An 18,714-nucleotide genomic window follows, 5' to 3' on the forward strand; every position below is an offset into this window, starting at 1 on the left:
CATCCTGTTGCAATGTTCTATAAAGGTTCTGGATTTATTTCATGTAATTATTTAGAATTTACTGACGCCAGTGGAGGAGCTTGTTTTTGAGCCACTGCTAAATTGTACACAATACATTGGGGATATCATTCCCTCAACTATGTATTAATGCAACATCGAATGTACTGCAGTTTCCTATATCCTCTGGTAAGTCACATATCTCCATTTATGTTGCGCACACGACGATTCTTTCTTGAAGCAACAACCAGATTTGGTGAACCTTGATGCAGTTCATCGCCGAGAGACGCTCTGCAAAGAGTAAATCCTGCAATCCGTCTATTCACAGGACGACTATTACCAAATATTCAGTGAAGCGATTCTGGTTGTTCATGTTGAGCTGTGAAAACAGTAATAGAAAAATCAAGTGAATACCGTCCCAAGAAATTTCCATTTTTTTCACAACAGTGTTTCTTTAAATGCTCTGTGTAAACAAATTGCTATTGTAGTTTCTGAGCTGCCATATTTCAACAATAACAAATATTGTAACAACAGCAAAATAATCTCAATGTCATTTATGCATGTTGTTGCGGGCGATCTAATGTTTTGATTAGTAATACTAGAAGTCAAGATCGCTTGATGTGAAATAGTTTATTTCATGGTCGATATGTAGTGGTTATCCTCAGAGTCTCAGATCTACAATGCACGGACAAAACAACGTTAATGTAATAATCTGCATGATTGTGCAACAGTTATACGCAAGGGACAATATTATCTGAAAAATAAAAATTACATATCTCCCAGAACTATGTTCATACGTTTCCATTTACTAACTGTCAGTTATGTGACGTAATTATCATGAGTGGTATTGACAAGGATTTCAAATCGATTCCGTATCTCTAGATTTCCAGAAGGCTTTTGAGACTGTACCACACAAGCGGATTGTAGTAAAATTGCATACTTATGGAATACCGTCTCAGTTATGTGACTGGATTCGTGATTTCCTGTCTGAGAGGTCATAGTTCGTAGTAATTGACGGAAAGTCATCGAGTAAAACAGAAGTGATTTCTGGCGTTCCCCAAGGTAGTGTTATAGGCCCTTTGCTGTTCCTTACTATATAAACGATTTGGGAGACAATCTGAGCAGCCGTCTTAGGTTGTTTGCAGATGACGCTGTAGTTTATCGACTAATAAAAGTCATCAGAAGATCAAAACAAATTGCAAAACGATTTAGAAAAGATATCTGTATGGTGCGAAAATTGGCGATTGACCCTAAATAACGAAAAGTGTGAGGTCATCCACATGAATGCTAAAAGGAATTCGTTAAACTTCGGTTACACGATAAATCAGTCAAATCTAAAGGCTGTAAATTCAGCTAAATACTTAGGACTCACAGTTACGAACAACTTAAATTGGAAGGAACACACAGAAAATGTTGTGCGGAAGGCTAACCAAAGATTTCGTTTTATTGGCAGGACACTTAGAAAATGTAACAGATCTACTAAAGAGACTGCCTACACTATGCTTGTCCACCCTCTTATACAATACTGCTGCGCGGTGTAGGATTCTTACTAGACAGTATTGACGGACTACATCGAGAAAGTTCAAAGAAGGGCAGCTCGTTTTGTATTATCGCAAAATAGGAGAGAGATTGTCAGTGAAATGATACAGCATTTGGGGTGGACCTTATTAAAACAAAGTCGCGTTTCGTTGGGGCAAAATCTTCTCACGAAATTTCAATCACCAATTTTCTCCTCCGAATGCGAAAATATTTTGTTGACACGCACCTACATAGGGAGAAACGATCACCACGATAAAATAAGGGAAGCCAGAGCTCGTACGGAAAGATATAGGTGTTCGTTCTTTCCGCTCGCTATTCAAGATTGGAACGATAGAGAATTGTGAAGGTTGTTGGATGAACCCTCTGCCAGGCACTTGTATGTGATTTACAGAGTATCCATGTAGATGTAGACTGATGTGTAATGATTTTTCTTGGAGGTAACGATCATGATAATAAAATAGGGAAATCAGATCTTGCACGGAAAGATATAGGTGTAAGTTTTTTCCGCACGCTGTACGATATTGGAATAACACAAAATTATTGTGAAGGTGGTTCGACGAACCCTCTGCCAGGCACTTGAATGTGATTTACAGAGTATCCATGTAGATGTACATGTAGACTGATGTGTAATTATTTTTCTTGGAGGTATGTAATTTTTATTATGCAGGTAATTGCTCTGAGCACTATGGGACTTAACAGCTGTGGTCATCAGTCTATTATACAGGTAACAGTGGTTCCTTGTGTATAATAGTTGGATAGTCATGAAAGTTATTCTTTCCGTACACTGTGGATCTGAGAACCTGAAGATGACAGTTAGTTACTGTCGAAACTAATCATGAAATAAACTGTTTGACATCAAGCGATATTGGCTTTTAATATTATAGTTTATAACATCTCAAAATCGCTTTCTGGTGACAGTAAAAATGTAAGTGGCGAGACTCCGTATCTCTGTAACAAAAGAAATTTTACCTGTAGACATCTGAGGGGATACGGTTTTGTAGACTGTAGCGGACACTTCGTTTCCCTCTGTTCCATCTACTTCCTGCGCAAAGTACCTCATAAATTCCAGTGACGTTCGGGGAAACACGTTAATCCCACAGCAAGATTGTAATCACTTCAAGAGCCACCATTTATGTCTCATCATTGAGCGGTTAATGAACAAGGAGCCATTTTATATGCTGCGCGACTGTAAATTAAATGTCATCCTTGCGGTCGTAAACCTGACCTAGCTTACCAGTTTTAATTCGCGTGCATGTACGGTCCGAGTTCAACGATAAACCTTAAGGGGAATTAACAGAAGATCAATATGACTATGGGAACGTACTCTTTGATGGAACTCTACGTGCGCACACTTGAGCTTTATGCGTACAGGCAGTTAGAAATAACTATTCCCGTTATTTAAGCCGACGCTGGTGGTATTTTCGAATGTAAATTAAGCCAGACCACGTTCTAGTAATCGAGGAAGGCTTTACGTAAAGAACGGTATCCAGCACACACACCCTTAATGCGTTCAGGTATTGCAGAGATACTCGAAGGGTGAGACAGCCCTGTTCGGCGACTCATCTTCAGCCTGCCAACCTCCGTGTCCGCCGATCAAAATTTTTCAGCACAGGATTGTTTTACTTCAAATGTTTCCTTCCTTCTGTGGCACTGTTCATCGAGATACGTTTACAGGGATAGTTGGAACAGGCCAAGAGATGTTGCGTCCTGGTTTTCGCCCAATCACACATGTTGTCACATTCTTCGATAAAGTCCCACTTGATCAGTTTTGCCTTCAGTAGTGCTAAGCCCGGTCTGAAGTGATTCAGGATCTTCCAAATCTTCCCTCTTACGTCTCGCCTTTAGGAGTCTCCTGTGTTGAAGGGCAAACATATGGAAGCTCGGTAAGTTCAAGAGTCTATCGCAGATTTTAGCTCTTACAGCTCCACAAGAAGCGTCAAATGAGTTGTGGCATTCATCGAAAGTATCCTAAAACTTGTCAGTGTGTTCGTGGCCAGCTGTGTGATCTGTGAGTAAGGCCGCTTTATGCAGTTTCTCAAGAGGCGTTGCTTTCATTTAGCCTGGTATTAGTTGACATGTTTCACCTAAGCTGAAGTTGACCTTTCTGTCATGTACAGATCTGGATCACACAGAACAAGGTATTCTGTCGTGGAGCAGTACAACGTCTGCGCTGCGGTTTTCAGCTCCCCGTTTGCTGCCACCTAATTTTCCAAGTAGGCACGTGTTATTTCATACTGAAATTTCATGCCGGATATTCTCGCTGTGATACACGTACGTCAGTAATAGAGCCAGTACGAAACACAGGTACGAAAGTTTATCTGTGGTTTTCCGGGATGATGTCTTTCCATGTTACATTAAGTTTTGCAGTACTTGTTCTGGGCGAAGATGGACGCTACAGACTTGTGCCTTTGAGGGATTTGCTTGAAAAAAATATTCATGGTGCTAGGGGACTTCCAACTGTAGGTTACACTTTATTATGCGAGGACAAGAAACATTTACCGAATGCTTCACTCCACTTCAAACTGACACAGATACATGTCACTATTTTTCGGCATAGTCACCAAGTTCCTGGAAATTGCGGTTGGAATGTACTGCCAATCGCTTAGTTCCTCGACGACAACCGAGCGAGGTGGCGCAGTGGTTAGACACTGGACTCGCATTCGGGAGGACGACGGTTCAATCCCGCGTCCGGCCATCCTGATTTAGGTTTTCCGTGATTTCCCTAAATCACTCCAGGCAAATGCCGGGATGGTTCCTCTGAAAGGGCACGGCCGACTTCCTTCCCTAATCCGATGAGACCGATGACCTCGCTGTCTGGTCTCCTTCCCCAAACAACCCAAAACCCCCAAAACCCTCGACGACAGAAATCCGCCCCTTCGTCACGGATCCACTGGAGAACCGCTACGTGAATATCCTTATCTTCGGAAAATCTACAATTTGTGTAACTGGACATTGTCGTCTGTGGTCGATTTCGATGGTCTTCCTACCCGACCATCGTCTGTTACATCTGTGCGGCCTCGGTCAGACTGTTGGCGTCATTTCACTACTTAAGGGCGCGACACTGCATTTTTTTTTCATACGCCGCAAGGAATTCTCCATGGATCTGTGTGCAACTTAACCGTTTCGTCCACAAAAATCGTACTGTCCTGCGTACTTTAGCTTTGGAAGAAGTTTCCAGTTGCCGCGCCATTGACCTCGCTCACTGTCACGCACCTGTTATCCGTATAGCGTCCGCCCCCGGTAGCTGAGTCGTCAGCGCGACGTAATGTCAATCCTAAGGGCCCGGGTACGATTCCCGGATGGGTCGGCGATTTTCTCCGCTCTGGGACTGGGTGTTGTGTTGTCCTAGTCATCATCATTTCATTCCCATCGACGAGCAAGTCTCAGAAGTGGCACCACATCGAAAGACTTGTACCTGGCGAACGGTCTACCCGACGAGAGGCCCTGGTCAAACGACATTTATTTATCCGTACTGCAGCGGAACTATGTCTGCAATGTGACATTCTTTTGCGAGGGTCGACATGTGTAACTTACTGTTTGAAGCACCCTGCTCGTATTCTGAATGGAGCCTGGAGCACATTCACGCATCCCACAAAGCTTTCAGTATGATACGTTAGAGAACAGCACTCAACACATATAGGGCGCCTTCTTGTTCACTTGTATTATAAAGACGGACAAGTGTATGGTTTAATTGGACTTGAAGGTGGTGAACAGAATAAGAAACGCCGACAGTACGATTGTACCTCATTGTGAAAGTAAACTGCAGGACTGCTCTTCAAAAACCTCGTAGCCATAATCAATATATCTGTGTATCTGTACAAAATATTAAATACTGCAATGGATTCGTATGCGGAATATTCATAAGGGCGCTATCGTTGTGATTTTCCTGCAAATACTGTCCTTTATGAATACATGCCATCGGAACGGGCAATGAATAACAAACACTTCTGCGATTTATTTCAGGTCGGCGTATAGGGTTTGGATACGCATTTAACACCGTTGTCTTTCGTTCGGTAGGAGCGAAGGTTCAAACCCCATTATGGCGATTCAGTTTTTACGTAGTTTCGTCAAATGCATGAGTGCCACAGTCTTTGCTTGTAAAGATCAAGGCTGTCTTACCTCCACATCCTAGTTCATCCGAGCGGGACGATACAAGCTAACTACCGAAAATGTTACGCAACAGTCGTCGAATATATGATTTATTTACCACAACAAGTTTCCGGGTTGCATTATTCCATTACCAAGTGCTATAGAACAAGAAAGCACTTCCAGGTGCTGTCTGCGGCTGCCACTGTCGCTGAGCCAGATGCTGTCGCCTGTCCTGTTTCAGATTTCAGTTCTGCGACAGTGTGGTCTGTAGATTCCTCGACTTTCGCCAAAGGGTGGTTGGGTTCCGAGTTCCGCTGAATAGATACGTGTCCACTATACGCAAGAGGCGTCTACATGGGTAGCAGGGGCTGTGTGGCGTGGACTGGGCGGTTTTTTAGGTTAGAGGGTCTCGGGAAAACACAAGAAGGGCTTCAGTCACAAAGGGTGCAGTCCGAACACAAGAAGAACGTAGATACAGGAACCAGCGGTATAACAGTTGTAAATTGTCGAAGCTGTGTTGGGAAAGTACTAGAGCTCCAGACGCTAGTAGAAAGCACTGATGCACAAATCGTTGTAGGTACTGAAAGCTGGGTAAAGCCGGATATAAGCTCAGCCGAAATTTTTGCGAAGAACCGTACGGTGTTCCGATATGTTGGCGAAAGTACATGTTTAATTCCGGAAGCACGCATAAAACATCATCTGAAATTGTGCTAAATGCATTCTCTGAAAATTATTCGAGCAGTTCGTTCATGAGCCCACGCGATTAGTAAACGGTTGTGGAAACACACTTGACCTCTTCGCAACAAATAATCCTGAGTTAATAACGAGCATAAAAACGGATACAATGATTAGTGAACACAGGGTTATCGTAGCGAGATTGAGTATTGTAATCTCCAAAACCTCCAAAAATAAACGAAAAATATAACTGTTCAGAAAAGTAGATAAAAATTCTCTTGACGCCTTGCTGAGAGACATTCTCCACTACTTCCAAAATAATAAAATAAGTGTAGACCAGATGTGGCTTGAATTCAAAGAAATAGTATCGGCAGCAACTGAGAGATTTATAGCAAATAAATTAACAAACGACGGAGCTGATCCTCCTTGGTACACGAAACGGGTCAGATCACTGTTGCAGAAACAACGAAACAAACATGCCAAATTTAAACACACTCAAAATCCCCAAGATTGGTGATCTTTTACAGACGCTCGAAATTTAACGCGGACTTCAATGCGAGATGCTTATAACAGTTTACAAAACGAAACTTTGTCTCGAAAATCCAAAGAGATTCCGGTCGTATGTGAAGCATGTTAGCGACAAGAAACAATTAATGCCTTCTCTGCGCGATAGCAATGGAAATACTATCGAAGACAGTGCTACCAAAGCAGAATTACTTAACATAGCCTTCCGAAATGCCTTCACAAAAGAATACGAAGTAACTATTCCAGAATTCGAATCAAGAACAGCTGCCAACATTAGTGACGTAGAAATAAATATCCTCGGAGTAGTGAAGTTACTTAAGTCACTTAATAAGAGCAAGTCTTCTGGTCCAGACTGTATACCAATTAGGTTCCTTTCAAAGCATGCTGATGCATTAGCTCCTTACTTGAGAATCATGTACAACCCTTTGTTCGACGAAAGATCCGTACCCAAAGACTGGAAAGTTGCACAGGTCACACCAATATTCAAGAAAGGTAGTAGGAGCAATCCACTTGATTACAGGCCCAAATCGTTAACGTCGATATGCAGCAGGATTTTGGAACATATATTGTGTTCGAACATTATGAATTACCTCGAAGAAAAGTGTCTATTGAGACACAGTAAATATGGGCTTATGAAACATCGATCTTCTGAAACACAACTAGATCTCTACTCACACGAAATGTTGAGTGCTATCGACATGGGATTTCAGATGTATTCCGCATTACTGGATTTCCGAAAGGCATTTGACACTGTACCATACAAGAGGCTTGTAGTGAAATTGCGTGCTTATGGAATATCGTCTCAGTTATGTGACTGGATTTCTGATTTCCTGCCGCGAGGTCACAGTTCGTAGTAACCTACGGAAAGTCACCGAGTAAAACAGAAGTGATTTCTGGCGTTGCTCAAGGTAGAGTTGCTGTTCCTTGTCTATATAAACCAATTGGGAGACAATCTGAGCTGCCCGCTTAGGTTGTTTGCAGATGACGCTGTGGGTTATCTACTAATAAAATTATCAGGAGGTCAAAACAAATTGCAAAACGATTTAGAAAAAGGTATCTGAATGGTGCGAAAATTGGCAGTTGACCCTAAATAACAAAAACCGGATCATCCACATGAGTGCTAAAAGGAATTCGTTAAACTTCGGTTATACGATAAATCATTCAAATCTAAAGGCTGTAGATTAAGCTAAATATTTAGGAATTACAGTTACGAACAACTTAAATTGGAAGGAACACACAGAAAATGTTGCGGGGAAAGGTAGGGTAACCAAACCTGTGTTTTATTGGCAGGACACTTAGAAAATGTAACAGATCTACTAAGAAGACTGCTACACTACGCTTGTCCATCCTCTTTTAGAATACTGCTGCACGGTGTGGGATCCTTAACAGATGGGACTGACGGAGTACATCGAAAAAGTTCAAAGAAGGGCGGCACGTTCTGTATTATCGCAAAATATGGGAGAGAGTGTCACTGAAATGATTCAGGATTTCGACTGGACATCATTGAAAAAAGGCATTTTTTGTTGTGATGGAATCTTCTCACGAAATTCCAATCACCAACTTTCTCCTCCGAATGCGCAAATATTTTGTTGACACGGACCTACGTAGGGAGAAACGATCACCAGGATAAAATAAGGCCGGCCGTGGTGGCCGAGCGGTTCTAGGTGCTTCAGTCCGGAACCGCTACGGTCGCAGGTCGAATCCTGCTTCGGGCATGGATGTGTGTGATGTCCTTAGGTTAGTTAGGTTTAAGTAGTTCTAAGTTCTATGGGACTGATGACCTCAGAAGTTAAGTCCCACAGTGCTCAGAGCCATTTGAACTGCGGTTTTCACCAAAGACATACTTGCAACCAATGCCACCTCCGAGTTAGCAGCGGTAGAGTACACCTCAGCTTTTATGCAGCCCCAGAGAAAGCAGTCTAATGGGGTGAGGTCCTGTGATCTTGGCGAGCAGTGTGTAGGTCTGCACTGCCGATCCCTTGATTGCCAAAAGTGCCGGTTGCTACTGCTAGGACAGATTCTGCAGCGTGCACTGGGGCTCCATGAAGCTAAAAGCGCGATCTTCCCCTTCTTTTCTCCTCAGCCGCACCGTAAACAATGTGAACGTCTCGCAGTTCTCATGTTTCGCGCTCCATGTTCACACTGCAGCAGTCATACGGGCATTAGTGCTACCCGGTGTTCACTAACTCAGTGTAGAAGAGCATTTAATCACAACGTATTACGTACCTCAAACTAACATTTGCTGTAACAACGTTATACACACGGACTTTTATCTGCACCATTTGTATATTACCCACGCATGCAAGTGCTCACGCAATAGAGGCTTCCAACATATGGTTTTTTTACGAAAAATATTTGTTTTTGTCTCCTGTATCATTCCTGTTAGTTTGGGCTTTGACTTTTTGAATGCCCTGTATGGCCCGGCCCCCAACAATGCTACTGTCTACAGTAAAATCTTAGAGTGTTGTATGTAGACTCCTAGCAAATCCTGAAAACCAACTTTGCACCTATGCTACAATGTAAAGATCCAAAAAAGATAACCAATAGGAAACAGTAAAAATTAACGACCACTGAGAGTGAAAGGCACTGAAGTGAAAACAAGACAAATAGAAAAAAGTGAGTAAAATATTTATTATTTCAAAAGAAATCGTCGAACCTGTTAATACATTTACCGAAGTGTGAGACAAGACGGTCAATTCCTTCATGGTATTCGCGGGTGCCTGCGAAACAAAACTGTTCAGAGAAATTCAGGAAAACAGAAATACAAGTCGTTGTGGAATGAAATAAATAGGAATTACAGAGAAGCTAACGCGAAATGGCTGCACGAAAAATGTGAAGAAATCGAAAAAGAAATGACTGTCGGAGGGAGTGACTAAGCATACAGTGAAATCAAAACCCTCGGGGAAATAAAAAGCCTGGTTACAACATTAAGAGTTCGACAGGAATTCCATTGTTAAATGCAAAACAGAGAGCGTATACAGAATGAGATTTTCACTCTGCAGCGGAGTGTGCGCTGATATGAAACTTCCTGGCAGGTTAAAACTGTGTGCCCGACCGAGACTCGAACTCGGGACCTTTGCGTTTCGCGGGCAAGTGCTCTCGCACGAGAGCTTCTGTAAAGTTTGGAAGGTAGGAGACGAGGTACTGGCAGAAGTAAAGCTGTGAGTACCGGGCGTGAGTCGTGCTTCGGTAGCTCAGTTGGTAGAGCACTTGCCCGCGAAACGCAAAGGTCCCGAGTTCGAGTCTCGGTCGGGCACACAGTTTTAATCTGCCAGGAAGTTTCAGAGAGCGTATAGATGGAAAGAGTACATTGAAGGTCTCTATGAGGGGAAGATTTGTCATTTGTCTGATGTGATAGAGGAAGAAACTGGAGTCGATTTAGAAGAGGTAGGGCATCCAGTTTCAGAAGCAGAATTTAAAAGACCTTTGGATGGCTTAAGGTCAAATTAGGCAGAAGGGATAAATAACGTTCATCAGAATTTCTAAAATCATTGGGAAATGAGGCAACAAAACGGTTATTCACATTGTTTGCGGAATGTATGAGTCTGGCAACCTACCATTTGACTTGCGGAAAAATATCATCCACACATTTCCGAAGACTACAAGAGCCGACATGTGCGAGAGTTATGGCACAATCAGCATAACAGCTCATGCATCCAAGCTGATAACAAGAATCATTCACGGAAGAATGGACAAAGAAAACTGGGGATGTGCTAGATGATGACTAGTTTGGTTCTGGGAAAGGTAAAGGCACCAGAGAGGATTTGTCTGTCTGGAAGAAGCTTTCGACAATGTACAATGGCGCAAGATGTTCTAAATTTGAGAAAAATAGGGGTAAGCTATAGGGAAAGACGAGTAATATACAACATGTACAAGAGCCAAGAGCCGAGCGGCTGCCCCCGTCGGAGGTTCGACTTCTCCCTCGGGCATCGGTGTGTGTGTCGTCCTTAGCGTAAGTTAGTTTAAGTTAGATTAAGTAGTGTGTCAGCTTGGGGACCGATGACCTCAGCAGTTTGGTCCCATAAGACCTTACCACAAATTTCGAAATTTCCAATAGCCAAGAGGGAAATGACGAGTGGACGACCAAGAACAAAGTGCTGGGATAATAAAGATTGTAAGATAGGTATCTAGACTTTCGCCCCTACTGTTCAATCTGTTCATCGAAGAACCAATGATGGAAATAAAACAAGGATTCAGGAGTGGAATTAAAATTCAAGATGAAATGATATCAGTGATACGATTCGCTGATGACATTGCTGTCCTGAGTGAAAGAGAAGAAGAATTACGGGATCTCCTGAATGGAATGAATATTCTCGTGAGTACAGAATATGGATTGGTAGTAAGTCGCAGAAAGACGAAAGTGATGAGAAGTAGCAGGAATGAGAACAGCGAGAAACTTAATATCAGGACTGATGGTAACGAAGTAGTTGAAGTTAAAAAATTCTGCCTAGGCAGCAAAATAAACGAATGACGGACAGAGCAAGGAGGATATAAAAAGCAGACTAGCACTGGCATGAAGTTCATTTCCTGGCCAGGAGAAGTCTACTAGTATCAAATATAGGCCTTAATTTGAGGAATAAATTGCTCAGAACGTACTTTCGAAGCACAGCATTGTATGGTAGTGAAACCCGGACAGTGGGAAAACCGAAACAGAAGAGAATCGAAGCGTCTGAGATGCGGTGCTAAAGACGAATGTCGAAAATTATGTGGATTGATAAGGTAAAGAGTAAGGAGGTTCTGCGCAGAATCGGAGAGGAAAGGAATATATGGAAAACACTGGCAAGAAGAAGGGACAGGATGGTAGGACATCTGTTAGGACATCAAGGATTGTCTTCCGTGGTACTAGAGGAAGCTGCAGAGGCCAAAAACTGTAGAGGACGACAGAGATCGGAATACATCCAGCAAATAATTGAGGACATATTCTGAGATGAGGTTGGCACAGGAGAGAAAATTCGTGGCGGGCCGCATTAAGCCAGTCACAAGATTTATGACTCAAAAAAGAAGAACGGAACCATAATTGTGTTCAGGCGTGGACCTCTTTGTCCGAAACAAATAGGTGGCCTCTGATGTCTTCCTTCAGGACTCCAAAAATACAGAAATCGCATGAGTAAATGTCGAGAATGTATGGAGGATGTGTAAGGGCTTCCCAGTGCTACTTCTGCAGCGCACTCGAAAGAATCTAGGCAACATGACGCCTCGTCCTCATCTATGCAGCTCAGTGCTCGATTCATCAAACTGAGGGACACGCGTAGCAGCTCCGACTTAGGAATAGCAGAAATAGCGTTTTCAGTGTCCGCTGTAGCTTCTAGAGTGGGGGGATTCTTTGAGTATAGTTGACCCTTCAGTATCGCCGTGGCCAGGTAACCTCACCTCACCGAACACCTCATGCGCTCGTGACGAGGTTGCAAGGCGGTGTGATCTGTTACTCCGTCTTGCTGGAAATATCCGTAGAGTCGTTCAGCTTCTGTGAGTTGAAGCAGATATGGGTTAAACAGTTTCCGACCATACTGGTTAGCTATAACAGTTTGGTGTCAGAATCGTGTTTCGTTGTGGACTGAAGAAATTGCGCACCTGTCACCAACCTTGACATTATCCAACGGCTCTTCAAGGAACTGCTGGTGATTTCTTGATGCATAAAGGCACATGTTCTATGAGTTTACATGCTCTGAAAGGCTGAACCACATATGAAGAAATGAAAAACTGAGGGTCCAAAAGTCTTGATCTCACTTCACTCAGAAACCACTGACAGAACTCAAAATGCTAAAGTTCGTCTACACGTTTTAACTCACGCACAACAGTACATTTGTAAGGACACAGACGCAGGTCCATTTTGATGACGTTTCAGCACGTCAATATATCAACTTCTACATATGCAGATTAAATAGCATTCAGATTTCGTTTGCCGGCCGGTGTGGCCGATTGGTTCTAGGCGATTCAGTCTGGAACTGCGCTACCGCTACGGTCGCAGGTTCGAATCCTGCCTAGGGCATGGATGTTAGTTAGGTTTAAGTAGTTCTAAGTTATAGGGGACTGATGACCTCAGATGTTGAGTCCCAAAGTGCTCAGAGCCATTTTGAATCAGATTTCGCCGGACATTACTCCAGGTTTTCCTTCAATCGTCAACGTTTTCTGGTATTCGAATTCGTTTCGGATAATTACGGTTTTTATTCAGTACAGAGCCCACTTCGTGCCGTTTTGCGACTAAGTTTGGCATTTCTGACTTTGCTGGAGGTTTCGTCAAAACACTTCCAGTTTTAAACTCTTGCGCAAACACTGAATAAAAAGTTCTCAAGTTTCCAGCGCGTCACGCGATTAAAATTATGCGAGCTTTCGGCGAAGCTCTCCTTGGCCATTGTCAAGTGGTATAAGCACCAAGTGGGCTGCCTGTACGCCCCTAGTATACACCAGCTGCCCACGGCATCCCCACATATACGGGCATAAGTTGACTCGGCGTTCGATGCGCCAGGTTCAACCGCGCGTTCGCTGGATCCCCCACCGTCTCTATTTAGGGTGTTATCTGTGATTTTTATTTCAATGGCTTCTTCAATTGCCTATTAGTGCGAGCCACGACGGATGTTTCGTTAGATTTTATCCGGTGTCCGTTTTCTAAACTATGCTCAGCTAAAGCAGATTTCTCAGGGTAGTGTAGGCGCTAAAACCAATAGACGCGGCTGGAAACCCGTGAACTTTTTATTCAGAGGACTCTGCATCTTGCACAAACAGTCCTGCATACATTTTCCACGAATTGTGCTTCGCTAAACACTGGAAAACGAACACTCACAGTTTTATCGTTAGCACCATTGTTTTTTTAGATCCACCTAGTAACTACACACGTCTGCTTCTCTCACTCACACAAACGTAATGATACTGCAAAAAGTCGTGGGTATCGGGACTCAGTACGAAATAGGACTCCCCACTGAAGACATTGTACTCCAGTTAATGAGATTCCAGGCCAAAAATGTGCCTGGAGATGCAGTGGACAGCGGTGGGATAGCAACCTGACTAGTCCGCAATACGGCCCGACAAATCGACTGATAGTCTGGGGTGCCATTTCTTTTCACAGCTGGATCCTTATGTCATCCGCGACACCCTTGAAGCACAGCGGTACATCGATGATATTCTGCGCCTCTTTCTGTTGCCCTTGACGGTAAGCCAACCTGCTCTTGCATTTCAGCAAAATAATATCTACCCGCACACAGAGAGAATTTCTACTACTTGTCTTAGTGCTTGCCAAACCCTACCTTGCCTAACAAGGTCGCCGGGTCTCTCCACACTGAGAAAGTTTGGAACATTATGGGCAGAAACCTCCGATATCTCGGAAATTTGACGATATACAGCGCCAAATGGACGGGATTTGTCACGATATCCCTCAGGAGGACTTCCGAAACCAAGCGGAATAACTGGTTGCATAAGAGGCAGATGTGAACCAATGCGGTATTGACTTTCTCAATTAATGAATCTCTTTCTCTCGAATAAATCATTCAAGTTTTCTCAAATTGTAATCATTTGTTCCTCTGTACATGTACATCACGTCTACCGATTTCCGTCTCATTTGGATTATTCCACTTACCTTCATGGGTACCCGTCTGATCAGCTGTTCAAGGTAATTTTCGGGTAAGGCGTTTAGAACAATTTCATATTATTTCCTGTTTCTACTGTCCCCTTCATCACTTGTGTCTTCCAGTCTATAGCTGGTAAGTTCTACTACATCTGCATATATACCCCGCTAGCCACCAATCGGTGTGTGGCAGAGGGCACAATTCGCGCCAAACTCATATTTGCCCCCCCCCCCCCCTTCTGTTCCACTCGCGGATCGCGCGAGGGAAAAACGACTGTCTGAACGTCTCAGTACGAGCTCTACATCTACATCTACATGGATACTCTGCAAATCACATTCAAGTGCCTAATTTCCCTTATCTCTGAACGGTGATCATTGTGTGATTTTAAAGTTGGTGGTAATAATATATGCTGTACATCCTCGGCGAAGAACGGATTTCGTTTATTGCGTCGTCTGTCTGCAGGTGTATACCACTTCAAACTTTCTATGAGATCTGTAACGATCTCGCGATGCCTAAATGTATCAGTCACGAATCTTGCCGCTCTTCTTTGGACCTTCTCAATCTCTTGAATCAGACCCAACTGGTGAGGGTCCCATACAGACGAACAATACTCTAAGACTGGACGAACTAACGTATTGTAAGCAATTTCCTTTGTTGGAGAACTGCATCGCTTAAGGATTCTACCAATAAACCGCAATCTAGAGTTCGCCTTGTCCGTTAGTTGTGTAATCTGACCATTCCATTTGAGATCATTTCGAACAGTCACACCCAGATACTTGACGGATGTTACCGTTTCCAAAGACTGGGCATTTATTTTGTACTCGCGCATTAATGGGGATTGTCGCCTTGTTATACGCAGTAGGTTACACCTACTAATATTGAGAGATAGCTGCCAGTCATTACACCATGCATTTATTTTCTACAAATCCCCATTGATTTGTTCACAACTTTCGTGTGATACTACTTTCCTGTAGACTACAGCCTCATCGACAAACAGTTTAATGCCGCTGTCAGTACCATCAACCAGATCGTTTATGTAAGTCGTAAAAAGCAGCGGACCTATTACGCTGCCCTGGGGCACACCTGATGTTACGTTTGTTTCTGTTGAAGTCACTCCATTCAGGACGACATACTGCTTGCTGTCTGTTGGAAAACTTTCTATCCAACCGCATATGTGATATGATAGGCCGTAAGCGCGCACTTTTTGGGGCAAAAGACAGTGCTGAACTGAGTAGAACGCCTTTCCAAAGTCTAGAAATATAGCGTCTACCTGGAATGCTATAATATGGCCAGGACATTTACAGGAAACCTTATCCAAGTTTTCTCTCACGTATTCGGCGACTACTGGTGGGGCAAGGAGTTTGTAAAAGCATCCGATAACCATGTTTGATCCACCTTCAACACTTATTTTCTGTTTCTGCGGCTTATGGGCGAACAGAAAGCGTGAAATCTGATGAAACTGAATATATAGCCAACCAAATTTAGTCTGCTTATCACTGTCAAAAACGTTACAGAGGATTTGTTTTTAAAGTACCACGTAATTAGGTTTCCTGCCGTCGGACGCAGGGATTGAACGTAGGAGGAATGCTTCTGTATTATCTTCAGTCTAAGTAATTCGGGAGGTAATTCGCCCTGTGCAGCGCGACAAAGACTTGGATTATAAGTGCACTCCACCTGTTCTCTCTTTATCCCCGTGCTCGCGTTTTCCAATATGCTCTAAATCTCAGTATTTGTATCCCTCCGGCTACTGAAGCAACGCGCACTTGTTCGGCCGTTCATTAGTAAACTATATGACGCTGCCGCCGTCGGCAGCTGCGAGTGAACGTGAACAAAGGGTAATACCGGTGTCCGCGTAGCGCCGGGGGCCGGAGGGTTCGCAATGCATACGAAGCGTGCAAAAGTCTTGCCTGTCGGAGTACACAAGGTTAATTGGACGCTGCCTCACGGCTCCGCTCCTGATTCGGCGTTGCTTTCATTCCACAGAGAAACGGTGAGTAGAACACTCGGTGGTGCCTCTTCCAGACGAGCTTTTACAGACCAGAGCACAGTGGAGACGGCCGAATGGAAATGTGTCGCTACGCGTAAAAGGGAAAGTGTCAAAGAGAATTTTCAGCTAACATATGGAACCCAAAGTAGATCCAGAACAGGTTAGTAAGATATACTACGGAATGGAGTGCAAAGAAGTTAGTGAAACAGCATGGAAAAAGCTAATGGTGCTGGTTTGAAAATAAGACCGAATGTTAAATATAACACGATTAAAATAATGTTAAAATAACGAACAGCCAACAAATTACAAAGTAAACAGCACACATTAACAATGAACTAATAGAGCCAGATGATGAGTTTTTGTGTTGACGACAGTTGAAGAGAACTACTGGCTGACAGAACCCAAGTGATGAAGATGCGCTGGACAGTTGTTCGTAAGCTAAACAGATCTTCAAAAATGTCGATTCCGTGTATTCTGATTACCTGAAGAAATTCTGAGATCGTTCCAAGATGAGACACGCAAGATATTACTTACTGCCACAAACATTAAAGCACTCGTCTTCAGGCCACAAGTGGCCCATCGGGACCATCCGACCGCCGTGTCATCCTCAGTTGAGGATGCGGATAGGAGGGGCATGTGGTCAGCACACCGCTCTCCCGGTCGTTATGATGGGTTTCATTGACCGGAGCCGCTACTATTCGGTCGAGTAGCTACTCAATTGGCATCACGAGGCTGACTGCCCCCGAAAAATGGCAACAGCACATGGCGGCTGGATGGTCACCCATCCAAGTGCCAGCCACGCCCGACAGCGCTTAACTTCGGTGATCTCACGGGAACCGGTGTATCCACTGCGGCAAGGCCGTTGCCGACACAAACATTGATGGGCTAAAATATTGCGACCACTGCCCATCGCAAGACTGAATGCCGCCTTGTGACTTCACGAGCGCATGACGTGATAAGGAAAGCCTATTACTGGAGCAGAGACGAACGAGGTATCGTTCCAGCGAAATACGAGTCGCAAGTGGTGAACTACACTGACATAAGCGACTTAAGCGGAGTTTTCATTAACAGCTGCAGTAATTATATTTGGCAAAATTAAGCGACTTTGATTAAGGGCAGATTGTTATGGCCGTGCGTCTGGGTAAGAGTATCACGGAAATGGCGTAGCTGGTCGACCGTTCTGACGATAGATTACTGTGCTCCTGCAGGTACAGTTGTTTGGGATAACACAGTACTGCGCACATTGTTGAAGATGGGCATCCGCACCGGACGACTCCTACGCCTTTCCATGTTGCTCCAACGACATCCTCTGTTACGACTGCAATTGGTATAGGATGGTCGAGACTGGACCGTGAGTCAATGGAAACGTGTTCCCTGATCGGATGAATCGCGTTCCTTGTTACACCAGGTAGACGGTCGTGTTTGGATAAGCCATCAATCAGATGAACGGCTGCTCGAAACTTTCACCGCACAACGACGCATGCCTTTGGGAAACAGTCACTTCCAGGTCCACAGGGCCTGTGGTTACCATCGAAGGCACCATGACAGGTGTGGACCATGTCAACATTGTTGCGGACAGCCTGTATCCGTTCATGCTTGATGTCTTCCCCGAAGGTGCCGGTAACTTCCAGCAGGATAATTGTCCCTATCGTAAGCCCAGAATCGTGCTACATTGGTCTAAAGAGCATGATAGTGAACTCATTTTGACGTCTTGGTCACTTAATTCACCCCCTCTGAACTAGATGGAATACATCTGGGTCTCTACAGGGTGCGAATTCAATGCATACAGTTCATGGGAACTGTGTGCCCAGTGTGTAGACATTTGGAACTACACAGCCCTCCCGGCTGGCCACGCGGTCTAACGCGTTGCTTCCCGAGCGGGAAGGCGTGCCGGTCCCCGGCACGAATCCGCCAGGCGGCTTAGTGTCGAGGTTCGGTGTGGTGTGCCGCCCGGCCTGTGTATGGTTTCTAAGGGGGTTTTCCATCTACCTAGGCGAATGTGAACTGCTTCCCCTTATTCCGCCTTAGTTACACCGTGTCGGCGTTTGCTGCCCAAACATCGTTTCCACGTGCGCGTACACCATAAATACTCTATCAAGCAAGCATTTGGAGTCACACTCGTCTGGTATGAGACATTGAGACATTCTCGGGGGGGGGGGGGGGGGGGGGGGGGCACTGGAGGCCGAACCGCACAATAATCCTGGCTTCGGTGTGGGGCGGACTGCTGTGGCCTGTTGTGGGGTTGTGAACCAATGAGGGCTACGGCGGGACGAAGCCTCTCTGTCGTTTCTAGGTTTAATACAATACAATACAATACAATACAACTACACAAACATACCAAGC

The 18,714-nt window shown here is 44.2% G+C and overlaps 1 protein-coding gene and 1 pseudogene across 2 annotated transcripts in view; one reads left to right on the top strand and one right to left on the bottom strand.

Annotated features, from left to right (window-relative positions):
* LOC126475817 (cGMP-dependent protein kinase, isozyme 1) overlaps positions 1–18,714 on the top strand; it is a 578,889-nt gene that overhangs the window by 181,325 nt on the left and 378,850 nt on the right. The gene's annotated exons all lie outside the window — the stretch shown is intronic.
* LOC126427366 (5S ribosomal RNA) lies at positions 17,122–17,238 on the bottom strand (annotated as a pseudogene).

The sequence above is a fragment of the Schistocerca serialis genome, chromosome 1 (assembly GCF_023864345.2).
Source record: "Schistocerca serialis cubense isolate TAMUIC-IGC-003099 chromosome 1, iqSchSeri2.2, whole genome shotgun sequence".
Lineage (NCBI taxonomy): Eukaryota > Metazoa > Arthropoda > Insecta > Orthoptera > Acrididae > Schistocerca > Schistocerca serialis.